This window comes from Ambystoma mexicanum, chromosome 2q, assembly GCF_040938575.1.
Source record: "Ambystoma mexicanum isolate Mex_15411 chromosome 2q, UKY_AmexF1_1, whole genome shotgun sequence".
Taxonomy (NCBI): Eukaryota; Metazoa; Chordata; class Amphibia; order Caudata; family Ambystomatidae; genus Ambystoma; species Ambystoma mexicanum.
In genome coordinates this window covers 829,770,639-829,795,796 of record NC_090924.1, presented here as the reverse complement: position 1 = coordinate 829,795,796, position 25,158 = coordinate 829,770,639, and positions in this window count along the sequence as shown.

The following is a 25,158-nucleotide window of genomic DNA, read 5'->3' as shown; positions in this document are numbered from 1 at the left end:
GCAGGCAGAGGAGTAGAGAAGGGGGAAGAAGAGAGAGAGAGAGGTCAAAATGGCTTGAGTGTTAGAGGTCAAATGGGTGGCCAGTGCAGTGCATTGGGCCTAATAAGGAAGCGGCACTGTAGAGACTGCAGAGGGGTTGGCCGGTTTGTTGCAGATTTTGAAAAGTTCAGCCATGTTGTTAGTGGCTCCAGAGATGCAAGCCTGGATGTGGGCCCTCTTCTTGGAGTGGATAGAGAGACAGTATTTCTTTTGGAGTAAGTGACAGGCCGGTTTGTCAGAGAATGAGCCCGAGGTCTGCCACATCCGTTCAGCAACTCTGCATTTGCATTTGCATAGTCCACATAGTAGAACAGTATGTCTTCATCATCCTGTCGATTAATCACAATATGCTATATGAACAATTTTAATTACTGTAATAACTCACTCAAACACCTTTGCTTTAAACAACAACATATTTGAATGTTCGATGACCATAGATTCTCCTACTCCAACTTCTTTGCTTCCTGCCCAACAATCTGTCGACATCTTCCCCACCTCCTTCTCCTACATCATCTGACTATCTTCAGTGACCGTTCTCCCTTACCCCATCACACTTACTGTTCTCCCATCAGCATGTGGGCAACATTGTGGACCAACTATTCCTGCCGTTTTCCAACAAAATGTACATACCTCAGGGCCCATACCACGAAGCACCAAAAACACAACATGTAGATTGCAAGATAAATACCATTACAAGCATACCACATACCAACTATGTCACAACAATCATATAAAATGTAATATGCCACAACACAAAATGCACACAAGAACTTAACCATACATTCTGCATGCTACAACATTCAACATAATACACAGTGCACAAACACAATGCACTGGCAGCGCACACAGAAGACACCACACATTCAACAACACAAAGTGCACCCAGCACAACAGACAACACACATAATAGAAGGCAAAAAGCACAATACAAAATGGGCATACAAAATTGCCACACACTTCACATATGTCACAGCGCAAAACATTCTTACCATAACAAAATATATAATGTTCAATACACAAACCACAACATACAACAATGCACAATCTACACAACCCCATTAATACACAATCGACAGAATGTGAACACCACATGAAACATGTCACATAACAGTGATCCTCACAACATATATTACAGCAAAAGACACATAGCACACACCACATAAGACACATACTATATAAAACACACACCACACAAAGCAAAGCACACCACAACATAATAAACACCTCAACCACAAACATCTTGTCAACTGTGTAATACAAATGCAAGTTCAGTGCGGTAGGAAGGAGCGCACTTATCAGCTGTGAGAGTACCACTACAAAAGGGTTGGGGGCTCTTGTCCGGCGTTATTGGAATTAAATGCTTAATAACATGAATCTGTAAATATTGAGGCACAGGTAAGTATAATCAAACTTAGTGGTAGATCAAAAAACAGTAAATAGGCCTTAAAAGGTTGCAATTGCAGAAAATGTGTGTTAGCATTTTAGGTGAGGCAAAGGCTGTTGTGGCTGGTGATTTAGTGCAGAGTCTGTGATCCCAGGACAGTTGTGAAAGAAGTGCATAGTAATTGTTTTTTTTAGGTCAGATTAGAGCTCACATTTTGCACAAACAAATATGTTAAACATGGCCATTTTATAATTCAAAATCATTTATGAAATGTGATCTCTTAATGGAGCCGAAAATAACAAAAGCGGATTCAAGTCACCCCATAGAAAATGTTCCCTGGGAAAAGGGTTAGTGTCCCTGATATGCAACATTTGTGCAGCATTATGTATGTGGTTCAAGGCTCTGGTGGTGTCATGGTGGGCAGCCATTCTCACGAGAATCAGGATGAGGTCACCGGGGCAGTTTATTAAAGTTCCGCTGGTCGTCTCAAATGTTTCAGTGACTTAATTTTGTTCTGTGGGAATTGGGGGTGGATTGTGACATCACAAGCTGTAATTGAGGACGTGTGGGAAGGTTTGTAGACCCTATAGTGTATTGCAATGTAAGCCTTTCTATAAGGTTCCAAAGTGCGAAGTCCAATCAGTTCTGTGAGGGGAGATTTGTTCATGACGCACGATCGCAAAAGCTAATTACGTTGCTTTGTGTAACAGTTCTTATTTTAGGGGTGTTTCTTTAACAGCACCTTGTCATGCAGTTCTGTTCCACGATCTGTTTGAATTTGCTGTCCCAGCTGCGTCTGGGGCCCTGAATATAACTGCATTACTTCTTGCACCGGTGTACACTCCTTTTTTGACTACTTTTGTAATCTTTTGGTGAGTGTTACGAGGCGACTTCCGATACAACTGAAGCAGCAGTTGTGTCCTCACCCTCCACACCAACAGCACAAAGTAGCCCACATAAGCATATTCTATCTCCCCAAAACTCAGCATACCACGTGTTGCCTAGACCACATTCAGATAGCCTGAAATAGTCACACTGACACTGACGCACTGACTTTGTAACCTCAACATGCTACATAGGCACAAACCACATAATGCCTTCCAATACACATTTTCCCACCCCCAGATCAATATGTACAGTTCACATCACATGCACTCCCACATCCACATACCTTCATACATCACCAGAGAAAATGCATTGAGAACTCTATACTTCTGCAACTCATGATCAAATCTACCATCACACTCCCACAAACAATCTTATTTGCATATCCACATCCACTCTTCACATCACCCATATAATCAGAGCGCCCGCAACCCTGCACACTGTTTCTCCCCAAAGGTCAACAAACAACACTGCATCTCTGTTTATCTCCCTTTCCCCCATATCTGCAAGACATCTGCATTTCACCATCAAATCGAAAAGCACAACTATCACCCTCAACATAAACACTACCCACACCACCCTCACGCAACCCTATCATGAAACTGTTTTCATCTTTAACCTCTATCACTTCCCAACCCTTGTCACACTCCCTGGCATCCATCTTTCCAATCTCCACAATGGGCATATCCCAGCCACCATCACCTTCAACTCCACATCAACTATAATGTCATATCCCACCTTTCACTTCCCACACTCAACAATAAACTCACATCACACCCTACCCCCTTACACAACTGAACTATCATGTCCCACACTCCCACTTGTTGCAACACTGAGAACTGATGAATGGTAAAGCTCTGAATTATTAAAAACCCCTTGATTTAAAACCAGATTTGTTCAGCTTGTTTGTCGTTACACAAGTAGATAACTATGTGGGCATCAGGCTCGTCTCCACCCCAAAAGCTGCTGTCCACGCTAAACTGTCAGGTTTGCTCCCTTATATATGAGGCCAAAAGCAACCCCGATAGTTTTTGGCTTTACAGGTTGAAATCACTGATGGCTAGATTGAAACTCTAAGCGTGCTTGTGATACCATGAATGAACACGTGTGCTTCTTAGGGCCACCTCTGCATGACAGTAGAGTGATGGGTGGGAATTCTATTTCTTTTCCGCCAGCCTGCTGTACCATTACAGAAGCGTGAACATCATGCAGAAGATCATGCGTGGCGCCCTGGAAAAAGGGGATCTGTGTTAAAACAACAAATCTTGTATTGGGAATCCCACAATGTCGAATTTCTTTCTCCAAAGATGTACAAGTTTCATTCAAAATGAGACCCCCTGCAGCACACCCACATCTCCGCACCATAATGAATACCGCAACCCGACCCCCCCATCTATAATTTCGATGAAAAGTGTTAAAATATGATGAAAATAATTTGTTTTAATGTGATGTTTAGTAATGGGCTTTGATGTTTTGGGGTAATACTGAACAATGCAAGTCAATCCATACTGCTTGGTAGCATTCCTTTAGTAAGAACATAAGCAACTAACTACATATGCTTTCCACCCTAATCGTGCATTATCATTGATTGAGTCTGGATATAGGTTAGGTACTAATTGTTAGCAAATACCATCAAAGTTAATGTGGGTTTTAAAAACACATGTAAAAACATCTTCTTCCTGAAATGTAAGGGTAGAATTGACCATTCCTTCATTCATTCGTTTGTTTATTTCGGATTTGTAAAATCAATCCATAAAACAGCAACATCAGAAACAACAATGAACAAATCCCGGATAAGATAACATCACAGCCGACTATCAGTATAAAAACACAGGGCACTAAACATAAATGATTGTTAAATCACACCGGAAAGGAGTAAATAAATGTCATTGTTTTCCAAGCCATTTGTAAGCAACACGCACATTTAAAGGCGCTAGTATCATCTGACACACTTAAAAGTAATATAAACGCAGATTTCCAACAGTTAGAACCAAAATCCCTGATTAACTTTCAAACATAACCTTTCTGCAGGTCGTTGTATAAAGAACAGAAAAGTACAAAGTGTGCCAGAGATTCTTGAGCACCACAGAAACAACTAACATCATTTGCATACGTCATGGCAGACCCATTACCGGTCACTGCCCTAACATGTAGGGCATTTAGTCTGGCTCTAGTCAGAAGAGGCCGATGACAGTATCCAATTACCATACCAAGGGACCTGGCCCTCCAGGAAATTGTGGAAAGGGGTAGATACTTCCTTACAGAAGACTTCAAAAGATTCGAAACCTCCCTCTTGCAGCCCCAGAGCATCAATATCTTGCTTTTTAGCACTTGCACAAGGATTGTAGTAAAACTAGATGGATTTACAAAGCCGCCTTCCAAACCTATAAATAAAAAAATAGCCATTTGATGTTGTGGTGATTACCCAAAGACTAAACATATGTAATCAAAAATGTGGTTAATTTATTCCGTTGGCCCAACCACAAAGAGAGCCAAAACATGATAGGATTAATCAGTAAGGTGTCAGAAATGTGAGCAAGCCCGGTTTCGAAATGGTTGATGTATGATGATGTGGTCAAAGGCATTCCGAGAAGACGGGTTAGGAAAGAATTCCGCTTGAAGCCCGCCCAAATTTCCTGACAGTTCACCCCCCATAAACTCCTGTAGCGACACACTTTCTTCTATAGGCGGTAGGGTGGCATTGACCATTTCAGGTGACAAGCACACCAGTCACAGCACCAGCCAGGACTTCACCTCCAGTTTTACACCAGTCAGCAATTCATTGCAGGTATGCCCATTTCCTGGAACACATACACGTTTGCAACTTGTGAGAAAGTGCCTTTGCTTTGTAGGGCAGCAGTATTGTATGCCTTGCTTTATTTTTTTATTTTTATTTTTTTATTTATTTTTTTTGCAGCACTATTTCTTTTTTTTTTTTTTTTTATTTGTTTATTTATAACGTTTACACATAAATAATCAATCAAACAATCAAAACAAAAATACTCAGCAAGAATACACTGAATAACAGAATATTATACATACATAACTTGTAATAAATCAATAAATATTCAGAAAGTCATCCCACACCTTTCCATACAACCTCAACTTCCCTTGCCTCTTGTAAACCACCCTTTCCATGGATGCAAGGGCAGACATGCCCTCCACCCAATCATCAAGAGAAGGCGCATTCCGTGACTTCCAGCCCCTGAGAACCAGCTTTTTGCCCATACAAGCTCCACGGAGTAAAAACTTTTTCCGTGACATTGAGAGATCATCCAGCAATTCTCCACCTCCCAAAATCATTGTCATGAAATCCAATTCAACATCCAAATCCAAAACACGCAGACAGGCACCACAAACCTCCTGCCAAAATCCCCGTACACGCACACATTCCCACAACAGATGTTCCAGACTTCCCTTTCCATTCCCGCAACACCAGCATTCATCCGAATCCAATAGCCCCCTCTTAAACATTCGCTCCGGACTCCAAAACACTCTATTTAGGATCTTTATCTGTCTCGACCGTTCCACCAAATCAATTGCACAGAGTTTAACATTCGCACACATATCCAGCCATACCTCAGACGAAATCTCACACCCCAACCTCCTTCCCCATTCATCTCTCAAGTCAGAATTTTCCTTAAAAGCAGACACAATACAATTGTATATCCTGCTAGCAATGGAACAACCACCTGGCTCCCTCTCCATTAGATAGAGATTCACCATTGAGCTTCCTAGGTCTGCCACGTCACCAATACACCTTTTCAATTTCCTGAAGTCTTCAGTCCTGAAATTTTCAATGTGAAACTTTGCTCGTAACTCATGTTCCCCGATCCACCCTCCATCCACCAGAATATCATCAATCCAGAGCACTCCACCTAGAAACCAATCCGGCCAAAATAAAGACCTGCCTCCAATAGCAATCAATGGATTCAACCAGATTGATGAGTGAATGGTCCTTGAGGCAACCGAGCCCAACAATTCATGAACCTGTCTCCATGTCTCTCTCAGAAAAACCGTCAAAGGTGAATTATTACATGACTTGTTGGTCGCCGTGAGAATTGCCCTTGGAGGGAGCGGACCCAACATACTGGCCTCTGCATTTACCCATTGATCAGGCAGATCTATCAAAAAAGGCACAATAAAATGACTTGAAAAGGCTAAATGATATGCCCTGAAGTTCGGTACCCCTAGACCACCTTTTTCTACTGGCAACTGAAGTTTCCACAATTTAAGCCTAGGTGGCTTATTATCCCACAGGAATGACTGTAAGAAACCATCAATTTTTTTCCAGTAGTGCTGACCAATTTTCATCGGAAGCATACCTAAAACATAATTAATCTTTGGGGCTGCATTCATTTTGATAGCGTTCACCTTGCCCCAAAGGGATAAATGAAGTAAAGACCATCTCAAGATGCTCATTTTTAAATCAGTACAAACCTCGTTCATGTTTACCACAACCATCTCATCCACCAGTGGGGTTAGCCATATACCCAGGTACTTTAGTTTCTTTTCACACCATTGAAACCCTATCCCAGTAATCAAGTTCTTGTCACAATATCCTGAAATTGGTAACACCTCAGATTTAGACCAGTTAACCTTAAATCCAGACACTGCATGAAATCTATCCAAAACATTCAGCAAGGCCGGAAGGGACACCGTTAAATTCCGTAACAACAAAAGAAGGTCATCCGCATAAAACCACAACTTCTGGTCAGCACCATGGAAACTTAGACCCTGTATCCCCGCGTCACTCCTTAAGGCAATCGCCAATGGTTCCATGGCCAAGACAAATATCAGGGGGGATAAAGGACATCCCTGTCTCGTACCCCTCTGTAGCACAAAATTGTCTGACAATTGCCCATTAGTCCTGACAGCGGCAGTCGGGCTGGCATAAAGCAAGGCGACCCAAGAAATAAATTCCTCTCCCAAATTCATGGCACGCAATACTGAAAAAAGATAGTCCCAATCAACACGATCAAACGCTTTCTCCGCATCTAAGGAAAGCACCGCAATATCATCATCCATATCCTGTGCATGTGTCATCAACAACAACAAATTCCTAATATTGCTAGATGTCCTCCGGCCATGAACAAAGCCTGACTGGTCAGTATGCACTAACTTCACAAGAAGATTCTGCAAACGAAGGGCCAACAATTTTGCAAGGATCTTATTATCAGTATTAATCAAACTGATCGGCGGTAATTTGAAGTCAAACAACCATCTTTACCCTTTTTTAAAAAAACTGATATAATGGCCTGACTAGTAGAAGCCGGAAGCAACCCTGGATTCTACAAACATATCCCGCATAAGTTCTACCGCTGAATCAGGTAAGATTTTATAAAATTCAGCAGGCAGACCATCCGGACCCGGAGACCTGCCCGGGTTCAGCTTCCCAATCGCGGTTTTCAAGTCATCCACAGTCAAAGCCTCACTCAGCATTGCCTTCTCCAAATCATTCACTCTCGGTATCTCCAATCCATCAAGAAAGTAACCATTCAATCCATTGACATCCAACTCCCGTTGGTAGAGTTTCATATAATATTCCTTGAAAGTCTCATTAATCAATTTCGGGTCACAAGTTACCTGACCATTCTCTCTAATGATAGAAGTGATAGATCGTTCTGATTGCTGTTGTCTTAATCTATAGGCAAGCCAACGATCACACTTTTCACCATAATCAAAATAAGAACATTTCAATCTAAACAAATCCTTTTCAGATCTAGCCTTCCAAGTCTCATTCAGCTTCCTCTGCAATTCCCTAAGTTTTCTCCTTTTCTCCAGATTCATTGAGTCACTTATCAGATCCATTGAAAGCTGCTTAATATTTTGTTCCAAAACCAGACTTTCCTTCTCTATACATTTCCTCTTGCTGCTGGACAAACCCAGGATCAATCCCCGCATCGTACATTTAAATGCCTCCCAGACGGTCCCAATAGCAATTCCTCCTGTCCTATTTTCCACAACAAAATGGTCAGCCTCAGACCTGATTTTTTCCACTATCTTTTCATCCTGGAGAATTGAGGTGTTCATTCTCCAACAAAAAGATCCGGAAGTATCAAACTGCAGACCCATACTCATAAACACAGGTGCATGGTCAGTGATGGCAAAACAACCAATGTCACAGCTCGCCAGATTCAAGGTTGCTGAGCCAGCCGTGAGAAACATATCTATGCGAGAATGTGAATCATGAGAGTTAGAATAAAACGTGTATTCTCTCAAATCAGCATGAAGCAATCTCCAACAGTCTTCCAAGGCAAATTCAGAAACAAGTGAATTGAAAGAACAAAATGTCGGATCCCGCCTGCATGCAGCACCGGATCCACTACGGTCCTTGATATTATCAATAACCAAATTAAAATCACCCCCCAAAATAACATTCCGGCAAGCAAAATCCTGTAAAATTTGAGCCACTTTTCCAAAGAATGAACCATCATCCACCGAGGGAGCATAAACATTGCAAAGAATTGTCTGAACACCCTGAATTTCCACCAAGAGCGTAACCACCCGGCCCTCCTTATCGGAGCAAGAGTTTAAAACCTTAATTGGTGAGCCCTTCCGAATCAGAATAGCGACTCCTCTACTCCTGGACGAATAGCATGAGACAAAAAGTTCCCCAATCCACCCTTTGCGTAATACATTTACTTCATCCATCAGTAAATGGGTCTCTTGAAGAAAATAAACATCACTGTGCATATCTTTCAAACAATTTAAAATCATCTGTCTCTTGAGTGGATTGTTTAGACCATTTATATTCCATGAGGAGACAGACAATTGATCACCCCTCTCGGATGACATTATAAGAGAAAGAAAAAGACAACAAAAAACCAAATCAAAAATTCTGTACTTGTAAAACTCACAAACCCCTCCCCTCCCCAACCCGCAGAAGTATGAATCCAACGTCAACAAGAACTAACAAACCCCAAGCCACCCCCAGTACCCCTCCCAATCATAAATTGATTACATCAACCAAAAAACCCCCCAAATTGAAGAGCCACCTAGACTCTAGTAAACCTAGCAGCAACACCAAACCAGAATCTCAACTAACAGCATTTCAGACAGCAAGGCAATAGATGAAAAAGGATAACCAGCCCCCCAAAAAAAAACAAAAAAAAAAAAAAAAAAAAAAACACCCTTTTAAACTGTGACAAAATAATAAAACAAAGTATATTGCAGCAAAACATATATCTTAATTCATCTTACAACCTAAGATACAACCAACGACTAGGTAGTAGTACATTTAAAATCCATACTGTCACAGAGAATGACAGAACCAACTCTAGGTCACAGCAGAAGCCAGATCTATAGTTTGTAAGATCCACAAACTCCAACAGATGAATGTGACCAGCTAAAGGGCCTGGTGAGTCTGAAAGGCTGTCCACTTGACGGAAAGAGGCCCATTAATGCCACCACACACCTCCCAAAGTCAATGCAGGCCATAATTGCCACCTCCTGTGGCACTGGACAAAAGAAAAACATGGAATACACCCAGGGTGGACTGGCCTATGGGGAACATTGGAGAATTCCCTGTAGGTCACTGCAGTGCAACCTGGGCTTCTTTGTGTGATAAGGTATTTTATTTCCAAATGTTCTCAGGAAATGGGTTGGGCCTGCCGAAATTGTGTAATATGGGGGCCTCCTTGAAAATGATTTACAGGGCCCTTCTTTTGGTTTCCAGTCTACTCCTGAATACAGCATATTTAATGACCAAAGCCTCTGCAGTCCTGCTGCTTGCAGACCCTGGTTGTGTACCATATATCCATATTAAACTGTTTGGGAGTGCACAACAGGGGTTACACATTGTGTGGATTGAGAGCGCCCACACCATGTAACTACTGGTGGAGGTGTGGCTTCTAGCTCTAGTCACTTTCTGTCTCTGATATACACCCATTTGCAGCATTCTCGCCTAGAAAGCTTGCTTCCACAGGCAGTCACGAATGTTCAGCTTAGGTGGGGCTGCTCCCACATTCGTTACACTGTCTGACTTAGGCTGATAAAAGCTTCCCGCTTTTTTAATTTCCGCAAGAAAATGACCTCTATGACAAGCATTTTCACATTTATTGCGCTGTCGAATTCACTTTGGTCGCCGTGTTATCTGTGCCCCAAGGGTAGGAAGTGTACGCCGCGTGGAGCCTATCAGCTTACTTTCAAATTAGAACAAACATTCATTTTAACTACATCTGTCAAAGAAATGCCTTAAACATGTTTGATAGGAATCCGAATTATATTCCTGGCAGGTTATACGAATGTATTTCAACTCATCATGGTGTCTCGGCTATGCACGCAATGATTGCATAGTTGCAGAGTCAAAATATGTCTTTCCAAGTCAGAACCAACCCAAAGTAAAAACTTACTGCCAAGTTCGTGTCATTTCCTCGTAGGCACTCAGCCTGGTGGCACACCCATTTCCTCCCTGTAGACGCATCCTCAGATCAGCTCCAGACGGAGAAATCATTTCTCCGGGGTCGGGACCCCCGCGCTGACGTCTGTCGGCGGGAGTAGAAGAGCCGAAACCCAAAGCACGGCTCCTCTGACACGTGACGCATAAAGATACGAAGCGTCACACGTCGCACGGGATCAGCGTGCATTAACACAGGTCCTTTCCTTTTCCTACCAGCTCCCTTTCACACGAAGCGAATGCACGGGTCCTCGAACGCAGCAATGAATTTAAACCACTCCAACTGTAATCATCCACCGGCGCCATCTTTCTCCATGCACTCCAATGTTAAAAAAAAAAAATATAAAATAAAAAAAATAAAAAAGGGGGGGGGGCAAATGTAATAATAATGCTGCATCAATCAGTAATCGTGGCAGTTTTATCCCTAAGAGCCTCCAGCCAGGACAAAGCTTCTTTAGGGTCAGATGTAACCTTCTCACCTTCCGGCATCACCAATGTCAAAACATTGTATTTGTTCAAAAAGGATTTCACCTTCAGGGCTTTTGCCAAATCTTTCACCCCCTTGAAGCTCCTCCTAGCCACCATGACTTCTTTAGGATAGTCCGGAAAAACAAAAATAGGTTTTCCTCTGTAATAGGCAGATCCCTTGGACCTAGCAGCAAGCAGTAGACCTTCCTTCTTCCTGGCCAAAACAAAAACCACCATTATGTGTCTAGGCCTAGACCCCGGCTGTTTACCAATCCTATACATATGATCTATATCCTCTTCAGTAATTGATGACAAACCAAAGCAATCCTTGAAGATCCCGGTAACTACTGAAATCAGGGGCTCATCTCCAGGATCTTCCTCCACACCGACCAGCCTGACATTTCTCTCCCGTAGTTTAAAGTCCATTTCCAATCTCCGATCTCTTTCAGCATGAAGGTCTTTTTTCAAAATGTTGTAAGCCCTATAGCTTCCTGCCATCTCTGAGGTCATCGAGTGTGATTTTCTTTCCAACTCCTCCACTCTGCTATCCAAATGACACACCTTTGAGTTCAATTCAGCCAAGGTAGTCTTCACTTCCCCCATATCCAGGGACACTTGTTTCAGGAGTTTATAGATGTCCTGGCTGCTAGGATTTTCCTCTTCCATCTCAATAAATTGTTTCTGTTTTTTGGAAGAAGGGTTTTCTGGTTCATGAATTTTCTTTTTAGAATTCATTATCAATCATGAAATAGCTTCAGGGAGGGGACCAGGAGCTGCAGGTTCAAGCTGCTGTCACCTTGGCCAACATTCCTGAATCCTCTGCCTTGCTTTATTAAACAAAGACAGACAACTCTCAAAGATATACACATTTCAACCTAATTGGGGATCATCCGTATGTTGCCGAAAGACAATAATAATTAGACAGCAATATATGGATGCTTCCAGGAAATATGGACTAACTACTGTAGTTTGACCTAGAGTGACCTATACATGTATTTACCATTAGTAACAGTAAACTTGTCTCCCTAGAGCCTTGATTACTACTGACTGTCAAAGATGTGCCATATATCCTTCCCGCGCGGCCCAGTAACAGTGAGCGATGCAGCGTTCCCAATGGTATCCAACTGCGCACTGTCATGCAATGTGTTTCTCATGTAAATAGCCAAATCTAGATGGTTGGCAACATAGGTGCTATGATTCTTCTAGTGGTATGTTGTGCTACAATTTCTTTTCAATATATTATTATTATTATTATTATTATTATTATTATTATTATTGTTGTTGGTATTATTAACAACAATAACAATAATACTACATTAACAATATTATTAATTGTATTGTAGATTTTATAGTTATTGTGAGAAAATAACTCTACTGGGTTCATTGCAGGAAGGAAACAACACGTCATGAATATGCATTACATGATATTATATTGATAGGGTGTGAAATGCACATGGAAAGGATGAGAACTACTCACAAATAATAAACTACTCACCCCAGGAGAATCAGCGCATAAATAGGAAACGGGTCATGGCATGATTCCATTGACATCGATACTTTAACTGTGAAAGGTAAGACATGCAATCATTAGTTATTTGGAACATGTATTTTATATGAAAAATCATCGTATCCCCTAAATCAGTCAACTGCCAGTTTCTGGTTAACGTCCTCATTGACTGCATGAATGTTTTATATGGAGGAATATGGACTGCGTGTGATGTCCATAGCCAATGGATTGTGCTGGAAGTCAGCAGTGAGTATATGTAGTCTGCAGGCTGTTGAATGTTGACTGTGTCCTCTTCATGGATCCATAGATATTTCTATATATACCATACAACTCAAGTCCGTATTTCATGTAGGAAAGTGAAAAGTATATTTTCTTGTGCCAAAATGACTTGCTGTAATGCAATTTGTGATGCAAATACAGCAAACATATGTTTTACATATTTTAACATTCAAATACATGTATGGCAACTACCGTAATGGAAAGTGACTTCTAAAGGGGACCCTGTTGGTTGCACCTCCACCAAGGTCCCCACAAACCAAGACGGCGAGCCCTGCACGCCCAACAGAGGGCGGCATGAGAGAAGAGTGCAGCAGCTCAGTTGGCCAGGTCATAAAGAGTGCCCCTGATTCCTAATATACTCGGGCCTTTTCACCCATGCACTTGAGTGTGAAGCGGTGATAGTGTGGGGAAACTAAAGACCCTCTCCTAATGCATACCCCCAGGATTGGTTGCGGATCATCCCCTTCATCACTGAATGGTCTTTAAGCTTTTAGTTAGCACTGCTTCCTTGGAGGCAGCATGCCTATTCAGCAGATGGAATCAGGGTTGGAGGAATTAAACTGCTTGCTCTGTCAGTCAGAGGCCCCTGGTTTTTCACAGGAACAGCTTTACTCAAGTAACCAGCGTCAGTGCACAAGACTAGCAACTTTCATGGATTGATAGTTTAGATCACACTTGCACAGGTGAACATAGGTGGAAAAGAAGGAATGGGAATTATGAAATACAAGGAAAAACAGAGTATTGGCAAAACATTGAGTTCTTTGACGCTAATGAAAATAGGAGGAAAAACTTAGTTCACTGATTTGTGCCGACAAAGAAGTAACATTAACCTGGCTTCCAGTGTATCAAGTAGCTTAGTCCAACTTTCGTGTGCCAAGAATAAGTCCTGCTACTATTTTTGGTGTCAAGAAACTCCATTTGTGACCTAAAAAAAGAGAGCTCACCCTACTTTTTGGTTGCTTTTTGTGAATTCTTGCGGCATCGGAGGACCGTATGATCGTTGTATGCCTGTGATGTCTTCAGGTAGTACTTTCCATTCTGCCTGTATTTCCTGTAGTCCCCGCCCATAGTAACCAAATTGGAATCTACCTAGTGCCTGTTCTTGTGACCCTAACAGCAGGGCAAACCAAACAATAACTGATAGTACCCCCCGAAATTGTAAACCTCACCATGGGGTTCAGAGGGTGTGATTGATGGAACTGTCAAACCAACTTTCGGGTATGGTCACAAGAGGCAGGCACTCATGATCACTTCACCAAAACATAACCCTTCCGTGGAATTAAATACGAAAAGATCCATCCTCAAAAGATGTAATGAAGAATGTGGGCACTTAATACGTTTACCTCTTTGGTCACAAAAAGAGGTAATGGTCTACAAAAACGTGGACCACGCTGGAGGCAGGTTCCAACAGTGAGGAATGAGAAACTTTGGGGATTTTATTCTGCCTGGCTGTTGTCATTGTACCCTCACTGGATAATCCCCACAAATAATCCTACTACTCTGGGTGCCCAGTTCGATGGTCCCCAAACCCTAAACTGGCAGCCAGGCCTTGCACTCCGTAAAGAAGTTGATCTTCCTCCTTCGTCAACTTGTATTTTGGATGCCTTCGTGTCACTATAGAGTTTAACGTGTGCCGCTTTCAGAACTGTAACTGTTTATCTTTGATAACTGAGTGCATTATATGTGGGGTAACATCCCTGGTAGCACTCTGGGGATGGGGGGGTGTTTAGATGATATAGAATAGGGAATTATTTAAGGAGATATGTTCTGAATTAGGATAAGTGATTACTGCCATTCACAGACACTGGAGATGAACGTGGATGATAAAAAGCATCAGACACACTGACCTCGGATTCTATTTAATCTTTTGCTCTGACCATTGGTCTGGGGTGGTAACTAAAGGACAGTAATACTGAAGCCTGTACGGCATCACAGCAGACTCTGGATAAGCGAGAGGCAAATGCCAGTTTTTGATATGAGACATCAATTTACGGATTGAGTGAAGTCCAACTATGGGTTGGAGATACACAAAACAGGACACAACTGGAAGTACCCCACTGCAATTCAGTCATTTAAAAAAACGTGTTCAGGTTTCAGAAAACTGCATGAACATTGTTGTTTCTTCATCATGTTGCCTATGGTTTATCATGAAACTGCACAGAGCAAAAGCAAGATACATATATTTCACAAATGTGAATAAAGTGACTATTTGCTAAGATGTGCAAATTGCAAACACAATTAACTGTGCAAATAGACAAATTCCAAATGTGTTACCAATGCTGTCCATTAGTTTCATAGAGAACATTTCAAATAAAATGTAAAGTCTTTAAGGTGACATGTAAACCCTGATAGTTCATGGGTCAGGCTTTTGGAGACACAACTGGGCCAACCCCTGACAGGTCATAAGTCCTTGGTCTGAAATGTACAGACTTAGTAATGCAGTCTACAAGGACTATAACTGTATCTTATCCATTATCAATGGACAGATCAATGGCAAGGTCTTATAGAATACTGTGCCACTGGGTGGGGAAAGTAGGCAGTGAATCAGTATCCACAATTAAGATGTGTTTTGAGATTTGCTATAGTATTCTACATAGATGCAAATTTATCATGCTAATGTTATGCTAATGGAGCAACCGGAAATATTGTCAGATCACTGCCAAAGTCTTGGAATATCCTAGAAGGCCTGCCATTTTTGAGTCATGATGGCATCCCAAGGGTGTGGTCTTTAACTCAGTATTGTGTAAATATAATACTCCACAGATGGGTTTCATGTGAGCCTGTACATTACCACATGGTATGGTTTCCATTCATTGAGTACATTTGGAGTATGACATACTCCAATGACTAGGTTCAACAGGGTCGAGTATGACATACTCCAATGACTAGGTTCAACAGGGTCAGATCAACTTCGCCAATGTCTGCCACATGTTAAACTTAAGTTTTATAGACATAGCCTGAGGTCCAAACACTTTGGCCTTTAACTAGTTCTTCAGGGCCCGTAACGGCCATGAGTCGGGAAGGTAACAAAATGCCAATCTGCCTGGAGTTGTAGCCGGGAACTTTCTAGCTCCCAATGACAACACATCCTCGATTTTATCCCAACCATGTTAACACAAGATATTTTTTTTCATTTTAATTTGATTTAGTTGATACACAACTTTTCAAATATTTACAAAAATACACAAGAATACAAAAAGCATACAGAAGAAAGAACAAAAGCAAATAGAATACCAGAGGTACACAAAATACACAAATTAGACAACAACATCGGCTAAAACAAAGTACTTTACATTTCATATACCTTCCAGGTGATTTAAACAGAATATCAAAAGATAAAATGAGGGAACACCTCTCACGATCCAATAGGACCCCATACAAAAAAAAAAAAAAATATATATATATATATAATTTGAGGTGGCCACAACAGGCAAAACCGTTCTTAAATATTGGACAATAGCGATCTGTACTTTTTCTCTTGAGGTCGAAAACATAATTTGCCATTTGTAGTCACTCGATGTGCGAGTGTGAAAGGTGATAATATTCTGAAAATATCTTCTGAAAATATCTAAGTTCATTACAGCAGGCCAGAGATCCATACTTACATAGATATAATCAATGACCAATTTACTGTCACCTTTTTGCCATGTCGGGGCCGGGGATATATCAGATTGGAAGGCTCCATTAAGGATTATCAGACCTCTATCTTTTACGAAGGAGTCCCATCTTTTCCATCTATTTTTATTTTTGCTACCCACCATACTCAAGCAGTTTAAATTTAAATCACTCGCCACTACAATTCCCCTTATCTTTGGGTCCAACACCACAAGATCTAGAATAGTATTTAGATCTTTAAAAAAGGAGTCATCCGACATGGCAATGGGGTTCCAGTATATATTCACAAGAGCTTAAACCTCTATACCAGCCGTTAATTTCGCCAACATCATGTAGCTATTTGGAATGGGCCAAAGCTCAAAGCTTAAGCCTCTGCCCCTTTTCACGGCTATCACAAGTCCTGACATCGGGCTACCCATTTGAGGTTTCACTGCGGGGTTTAGATGTAAGTAATGATTATCCCATAATGGGACATCTGTGAGCCATGTCTCCTGTAGAAATACAATATCATAATTACACAGCTCATTCTGTTCGTTATTTATGAGGTGGGAAAACCCTTGGTGTTCCATCTCACCATTGACAACAACTCCTCCTGCCCCCTATCCTCACACTAGTTCTGTCCAAGGGCCTTAGACCTCGAGCAATTGGGAGGGCCCTCATGTGATGTATTCAATAGCGACTCAACCACAAATCCCAATGCAAACAACTCGTCCTTAGCCTGCCAGGTTACATTTTGTGCTATTCTGGATTTGAACCACAAAATTCTTGAATTCAAATTAGATCGAACAGGGAACTCCACTAATGACAAGTCCGATGAGACTATGGGCCTCATTACGACCATGGCACTAATGGGTTAACGGCGCCGTAAAAGGCTGCGGCGCAGCTAACCCATTAGCGCCTTACTACGAGGTCCCTTTGCGGGACCTGACCTGAACGGCTGGTCTAGACCAGCTGTTAAAGTAGGGACCCGCAAAGGGACCTTGGTGCTAAGTACGGTACCGCAATTTGCGGTACCGTACTTAGCGCCTTCCCCAGTCCCATTGAGCCCTATGGGGCTTCCAGGCCAAACACTTGAGGATGTTTCGCTTCCACAGTCCTGTCAGGGACACTAGGGGAAGCTCTTACATGACTTACTTTTTCGAAACTCAGATTACGGGGATGAAATGGCTCAACACCCACAGCTCTTTCCAAGGCAAGTTTACTTTGCCCACTGTCTGTCTTTTCGAATACACTCACCACACTCAGTTTATCAGGTGGCAATAGTGCGTGATGCTCTCGCCATATAGGCATCTACTGCTTTCCTGATCTCTGCACGATGTGCGTTGAGGGCAAGATCCTTGGCTTCCAACCCTAACGAAGATTTCGAAGGGGGCTTTACTGAGTTGGCTTCCCGGGAAATTGACTTTTCCTATATACCATTGTCCGAGATTGCCAACTCCCCGACTAGATCGTCTAAGGGCGGATAGTCCAAGGCTTGGAGGGGACGAACATTTAGAGTCCCATTTCTTCGAACAAGAGCTCGAGCTAAGTATTTTTGTTTAATAGCCTCAGATACAGCTATGGTAGTGCGTTTAGGCAGTGACATTACCTTAAAAAAATGTTTGACCAACGATTTTCCTATCGTCTTAGGGGTCTGCTGGTTTTTTGGTAATTTTTTCTCAGGTATTTTTGGGGTCGGGTTTCCTCGCTTGCTTTTTTGATTAACAAGGGATATGACTACTTCAGGCGTTTTAGCTTTCAGCTGTTCCCCCAGGGTTTCCTCCGGGGAGGATTGTAGCCTTTTTAAGCTATCTTCCCCTTGGGCCAACTGCCCCCCACCCCCTCTCGAAGATACATATATAACATCATCAAAATACGGAATCACTGATTCAACCACATTTGTTTTTAAGGTCATATTTCTAACATGGTTCCCTCCTGCATTATTCTCAGCAGGCGTGTCTGTTTGACCGCTACAGTGATCATTTGAGGTTTCAATTCCCTTGCTGCAACCGAGAAGTCCCAGATTTTGGCTAAGGCAGCCTCATTCAGGACTTTCCCTTTCATACTTTTTTCCATATATTTACTCTGGAGGGTTAATTTCTGTTCACATGCTAATAAAGTACTTGACATTGTGGTTAAAGCAAGGTTCATAGCCTGCAAAGCGACCCCCCAACCATTTTCCGAATGCAAAACTACCACAGACGTGTTCATACTCTAGTTGTGGGTTGACAGAGTTGTCGCTCCCTGTTCATCATTAATGGTATTTGGTTCTCTTGCAGACATTACTGACTCATTTGCCCGACCTTGTTCCTCGCTCCTAGAGTGGGCTGCACTTATAGAACTCTCCGAAAACATTACTGGGGAAGCTAATAAGTTTTCGAGGAGTAAATTGTTTGAAAATACAGAATCGTTATCCTCCAGATCTATCACAACAATGTCAACCTTCTGTCCCTCGAAGTTAGTGCGTTTGCAGGGACCATGAGCCTGGGCACCAGTTGCTGGTATTGATTCCAATAGGGCCGTGTCCGATATGGGGGAATCCTTCAGTGGGCACTCGTTAGGCGGCTTCATCAGTTGGTCCTGTGTTTGCAAGTTGACAGGGTTGGTTGTAATTTAATTTGTTATTTGGGCCAGATAGGTTACCACCCCCACCACCATCCTTCTCCGTAGGTTTTGGGGTCGTGGACCCAGACTGTGCCCGGAAGGCAGATAGAGACCCATTGCAGAATGTACATATATCTGCATTCCCCGGTGCCGGGTTTCTTGAGCCTCTCCGCCTCAGGGTAGAACAAGACAGGCCAGCATCACCCTGTTTTCTGGCCTCCTCAGTATTCATACTCCTGAGGGGGCTCTGTGCCGGCATGCCCGATTTTAAAGATATGCGCATACTAGATGACCTGATCCAATCAGCCAAAACTAATCAAAATGGGTCTAGAGCCCCCCCGTCAGGGGCGAGTACGGTTAAATAGCCCCTCCCACCAGTATGTAGCAGAATGCTTGCTGGAAGTTGAAGTCCGTTTGATTCCAATAGCGCTGATTTCAATTCCGGATCGGAAAGCAGCTCAGGAGGAACCCGCGGGCAAGCGGGGCTTACAAGGGCCTTCACGGGTAGATCTTTCTATTGACCTCCAGGCATAGCAGCTATCGGGTCAAAAGCTTTCACGCCCACAGTCCCCGAAGAGTAGCTGCAGAAGTGCCGGTCACTGAGCCCCGAGGCTCTAATAAGCCACAGGTACGGCACAGCAGAGTTCTGCACAGGAGAGTTCTGACAAGCAAAATACGAGGGACTGTGGAAACTAACTCCACCCCCTCTCAGGCCCTAAACCACCGCGGGATGGCTAGCACCCACTCTTAAGGTAGGTGACAGCTGGCAGGGGACTATCCCGGCCTCGGCGCAAGGGGTTCTCTCCTCAGCTCACCCCTTGCTCTCACATGCACCCACACTGCAGACTGGCCAGCGCTGTGGGTAGTCGCCAATTGTCACCGAGCTCTTGTTTGCACTCGGATGCTCCGAGCAGTCGAACGCCGGGCCTGCCAAGCTGCTGGAGGCTCCTCTCTCGTCACCCGCCCCTCAGCTTGCAGCATCTCAGCTCGCGCACTTGCGCACTTGCGCACTCGCGCACTCAGAAATCAGAGGAAAGGACCCTCTGACGCAAGGAAATGTGTCAAGCTGCACCTCTCCAACACTCTGAATCACAAATCAACCACAGAGGCCGCTTCCAACACTTCCGTCACAAGATATGTGATTTCTTCTCTCCAGACCGAACTCTAACCACGATTCATCAAAATGAGTCATATTGGAGACAATATCACAATTCCCCGGCAAAATCTCCAACAACTCATAATACACTGAGCGTGTGATTCGTCTCGGATGAAAAAATAAGCAAAACAGCCTTACTAATTTTCCAGTAGTACAAAAGGGGATTATTACACTAAAATAAAGGAAGGGTTTCTGACAAAGCATTCCTCCGGAAATGAGAAACTACAAATACCACATGGGTTGCATATCCGGAAAGGTACGAGGGTGGCACACAAAATAAAATCTGTTGACATTGTTTTAGGAACTTTTTAAACTGATTGGGATCCCCAGTAACCGGTTCAGGCAGTTAAAACAGAACATTTGTTTGCATTGTTACTGGCCACTGCAAATGTGGCATTATGACCCTACATACCCGACCCTGCATACCATCCGCAGAAGGCAAAGGAGTTACCTGAACCTGGAGATCGACCATCTTGTACTTGAGATTTGATATGCCAAATTTAAAATCTGGAATTTAATCATGAATCCTTTACAGAATCCACAGAATTAGTAAACATATCACTTACTGGGTCCAAAGTGATCAAGGACCAAATAGCATTTTTAAGACTGATCAAAATGACAAAGGCCCAGTCAGTGCACACAACCGACAGCCATTATGGTTCATGAGACTCAGTTCCACCACCCCGGGGGAATGGGACATAATGACGGGATTGGGAAATAGGGATTGCGAATGACCTGGAAAGGGTAATGACAAAATACTGGATTCCTTTGGTTTTATTGACACTATGGAAAAGACACACACACAAACCTGGCATACAAACTGCTAGCTGCATGTGCCCTAATATAGAAATGTTGCCCCTGGATACATTTCTACCCACTACTTTAAGCATATTTATAGTGTATTGCTTTTATTTTAATGAGGAGAGGTGTTTTGTCAATAAATACAAACCTAGGCGCATACATATGTGCAGACTGTTTCGGGGGCAATTCTGCCAGTGGGTGCCTTAAAATAGAACTTGCAAAGTGCAAAATAGTACAAGGGGTGAAGGAGCTGAGGTACAACATGAACTGGCACAATACCGATGTACAAGGGGCAAGAAAGGGTATTAGTGTAATTAAGGGAAAGGCAGGGGAGATGTGGGTTTGAGGTGAGAAGGTGCTGAAATAGTATGACAGCCCTATCAATGAGAAGGATACAGAGGTGGAGCAGAGGGGTATGCTTCGTTAATCACAAGGCCCATCCTGCAACCTTTCCTGGCAATTAGGTGAGAGTGATGAAAGGTAGAAGGATCAGTATATAGGGCAGAAAGTGTTGTTGTGTCATTTTGGGAAGCCAGTTTTCTTTGATGCCCATGACTGCACGTTGGGGATTGTGTGGCTAAAAGAGGCCTGACAGCAAGATTTGTTTCGCATAGGAGTTGAGAATTCCATAGTCCGATTGAAAGAATAGTATACAAGGAAGAGGTGTTTGCTGCGAGGGATCAGAGTCTCGAAAGAGAGATGAAGCGGCAGATCAAGTAAGAGTATGGTTGACAGGATATGGCGCACAGCTTCAGTAGGGATATGTTAATGACTGGATTTTTGAGGCATAGATGAATATGCTCATGTAGTGATCAGCAGATGGTGAGTCCATTGAACAGATTAGGAGGAGCACCCTCTAAGAAAATCATGTCAAGGAAAGCCACAACAGAAACACCATGAGGATGCCAGATTGGTATGAGGTCAGATGAGTTATGTGAATGTTTATTGACCAAAAATACCCTTGAAACTTTCATCTTTGTCTGTTCATGTGACACTTCAATGGCCATAAAGCCTTGAAGGCTGATGGGTGTAGAATAGGGCCCCCACTTCTACTTGAAATGGTGTTCTGTCCTCAGACAAAAGCAGGATTTCTTTGAGCTGGGATTGCCTTGCTCGGGTCTTCTTCCTGCTTGCTAGGCCATGACGACGTTCTGCTCTGCATTCTGGGGCGACTTAGGGAAATGCTGGGTAGCATACTGATCTTGTGTCAGTGTAGATGGGTATAGAATTTGGCCAGCTCCTACTCCCAGCACTGCCATCAGACAAAAGGGACATTTCCTGAGGCAAGTCAGTCATCTACGGTTGTCCTCTTCCTTGTTGCTGAAGTATGGGCAATCATTCTGTGAACTTCAAAATACAGAGTTTTAAAAAGGAGTTTAAACATATCTACAGTTTTTCATTATTCACTTGTAATGCATACACTCCTGATGTGTCTTTAGTTTCAATTTTACAATGTTAATATTGAATTACTGTCACATAAAGGTGAGTTACCTTTTGTTTGTGTTTAATCAGTTTTATCAAATTGCACTGACAAATTTGTCCAGAATTATTTGCTCCAACCATTAGTACTATTTTCTGTGCTGTGCTCGAAGAAATGCAAAATTGTCCCTATTGAGATTACCTCAAAATCCCTAGAATTCCTAAGAAGTAATGTAACATGCTCCTTACTCCTCTCAGGACCCCCAGCCGTCCTTTCAACCTGAACTAAACAGAAGGGTCTTCTTTCAGAGGTGGCGAAGAGTCATCTGCAGTAAGTCTCATTTGGTGTGTTTCTTCATTGCAAAGCACTGGGAGCCACCCAATATAGCCTGTGCAAGATGTTGGCTCACCAAAAAGCATTCATAGTAATTTAAGATGCGTAGCATGTCTTCTGTTGGGTTATGGCTTGGGGCACATGGAGGAACAATGGTGTTTTGGGTGAGTGCTGCCTCCCTACAAGGAACGTGGGCCTTCAAGTGGTGTTTGCTGATGACTCCCGATCGTGAGCTTTTTTAATATGACACCTGGCACGACCCTTATGTTTCATGAAAGCCTGTTCCACTAAGAACAGAGGGGGTATATCCCTCATCCCCCACAGATAACCCCAACTGGAGAGCAAGTTTGCATGCCCTGACAGTGAATTGGTGGCCCTCTGTCTTTGGTTTCTTAGATGATTCCTTTCAAGTGGAAATCTTGGAAAGGATGCATTGCATAAAAAACAGCTCATGTTGCTGTGAACAGAGCTCATGCAATCAGTTTATTCCTTGCTGCCTATATGAGGAAATCACATCAGACTAATTTCACCCAGCTTCAAAACTCCAGATAGGAATATCTGATTTTACATTTCTTTGACAGATGCTTACTGGTATCACTTTTAAGACATACATTACTAGTCATTCCTTTATGGACAAATGTATTCCTGCCTTTTACCAGGCTGCTTAAGCAGCGCAGTGTCAATTAGAACAGCTTATCCAGGCTTCCTTTCACAGGTCGATTGGAAAGCATAGATATGGCAGGCTTCAGGGGGGCTGAGAAAATCACTTGATGATGCCTCCAATTCCCACTCTGAATCCCCTTCTAGGGCAAGGAGGTGAAATGCCAGTAACAATTTGTGCGATAACTAACAGAGTATTGTATTTCATCAGGTATTCCTTCCAGGTGATTAGCCCTTGGCAGGGCGAGGCCATGTCTTATCTGAAGAGTGCCCCCCGCACTTTTCCATGCATCTCTTACTTCCTGCTGTTTTTGAATCAGGATAGGATGTTTGATATATTCACACTCTTAGTGCACCCCAATGGGAATTTCTTCTTGACGAGGTTCACTCTTACCTCGTACAGCAAGCTCTTTCACTCCACATTTTCTAGGAAAATGTATTCTTTCCCCATCTTGAGATGGATAGGTTTTGGTGGATGTACAAAATCCCATACATCAGGGCTGTCTAATTATATTGACATATACGAACATTAAGGGTATGGGCACAAAGTCTACTTAACCACGAGCTATGCATGCTGGGTGGCATTGCTTATCCCTCAAAGCCAGGCAGAAGAGAGCAGCGGGTTGCCACCAGCAATGATGGAATTACTGGGCTACATCTCCCAGGGGTAGACTGGGTGAAGCTAGCCAACGGTGAGGTCAACCAAGAGAAATCAGAGAAGTGGCCCGAAACCTTGGCTGTAGTGGTGCTACCATGTCTTCAGGGAGCAGCACTCCGTGCCTTTGGTCAAAGGTCACAGCTGTGAAGTACATGGCAGCCCTAGGGCTCATTCTGTGTTGATAGGGCATGGGCTGCAGTGATGAGAAGCATGGAGCCCCTCCCGGCAATATGAGTGATGCGTTGAAGTTTGCTGATCCCAGCAGAATCAGCAAACCTCTTTTGGTCTATTGGAGCAGCAAAAGCCTACTGGGGCAAACAAAGAGTCCCATGGAGCACGGCCTTCTGGTTAGCAGCAGTGCACGAGCAGCACAGCCCTCTAGGTAAGAGGGTAAGGGCAGCAACTACTTTAGCAGTGTTCTGTTCTGCAGAATTGACCACTGTCCAACCTGCATTTCTATCCCTCAAACAGGGACAGATTTGTTTTCTTCTTTTTTTACATTTGACAGTGGCCATCAAGGGTACTAGGATCCTGCTATACATTGGTGCTGGAACATGCTACTGACACAAATTTATGCAAGGAGCTGGCCAAAACATTATTTGCCCAGTCCACTGAAAACAAGCAGGTCTCCTTTGTGACTAAGGCCTGAGACGGGTCAATTACCCAAAATCGGGTGTTTAAAAAGGGTGCATCCTCTGGGATCCTTTTAGATGCCATATTTACTGAGATTTACGCCCTACATATGTTGTCTACCACAGAAATCTACTATCTTCTGAAATTTTACATAAAATCGGTGAACAATTTTGAACACACAATGGGCCGGATTCATGGAATATTTGCCCAGTACAAAGTGAATTTGCACTGTTGAAAAGTAACTTTTCACTTCCGACACAAACCCTGATTCATGGAACCGTGCAAAGTGTATTTTTGCCGTACAAAGTCCGGGCAAAGTCATTTTGTGCTGCAAAAATG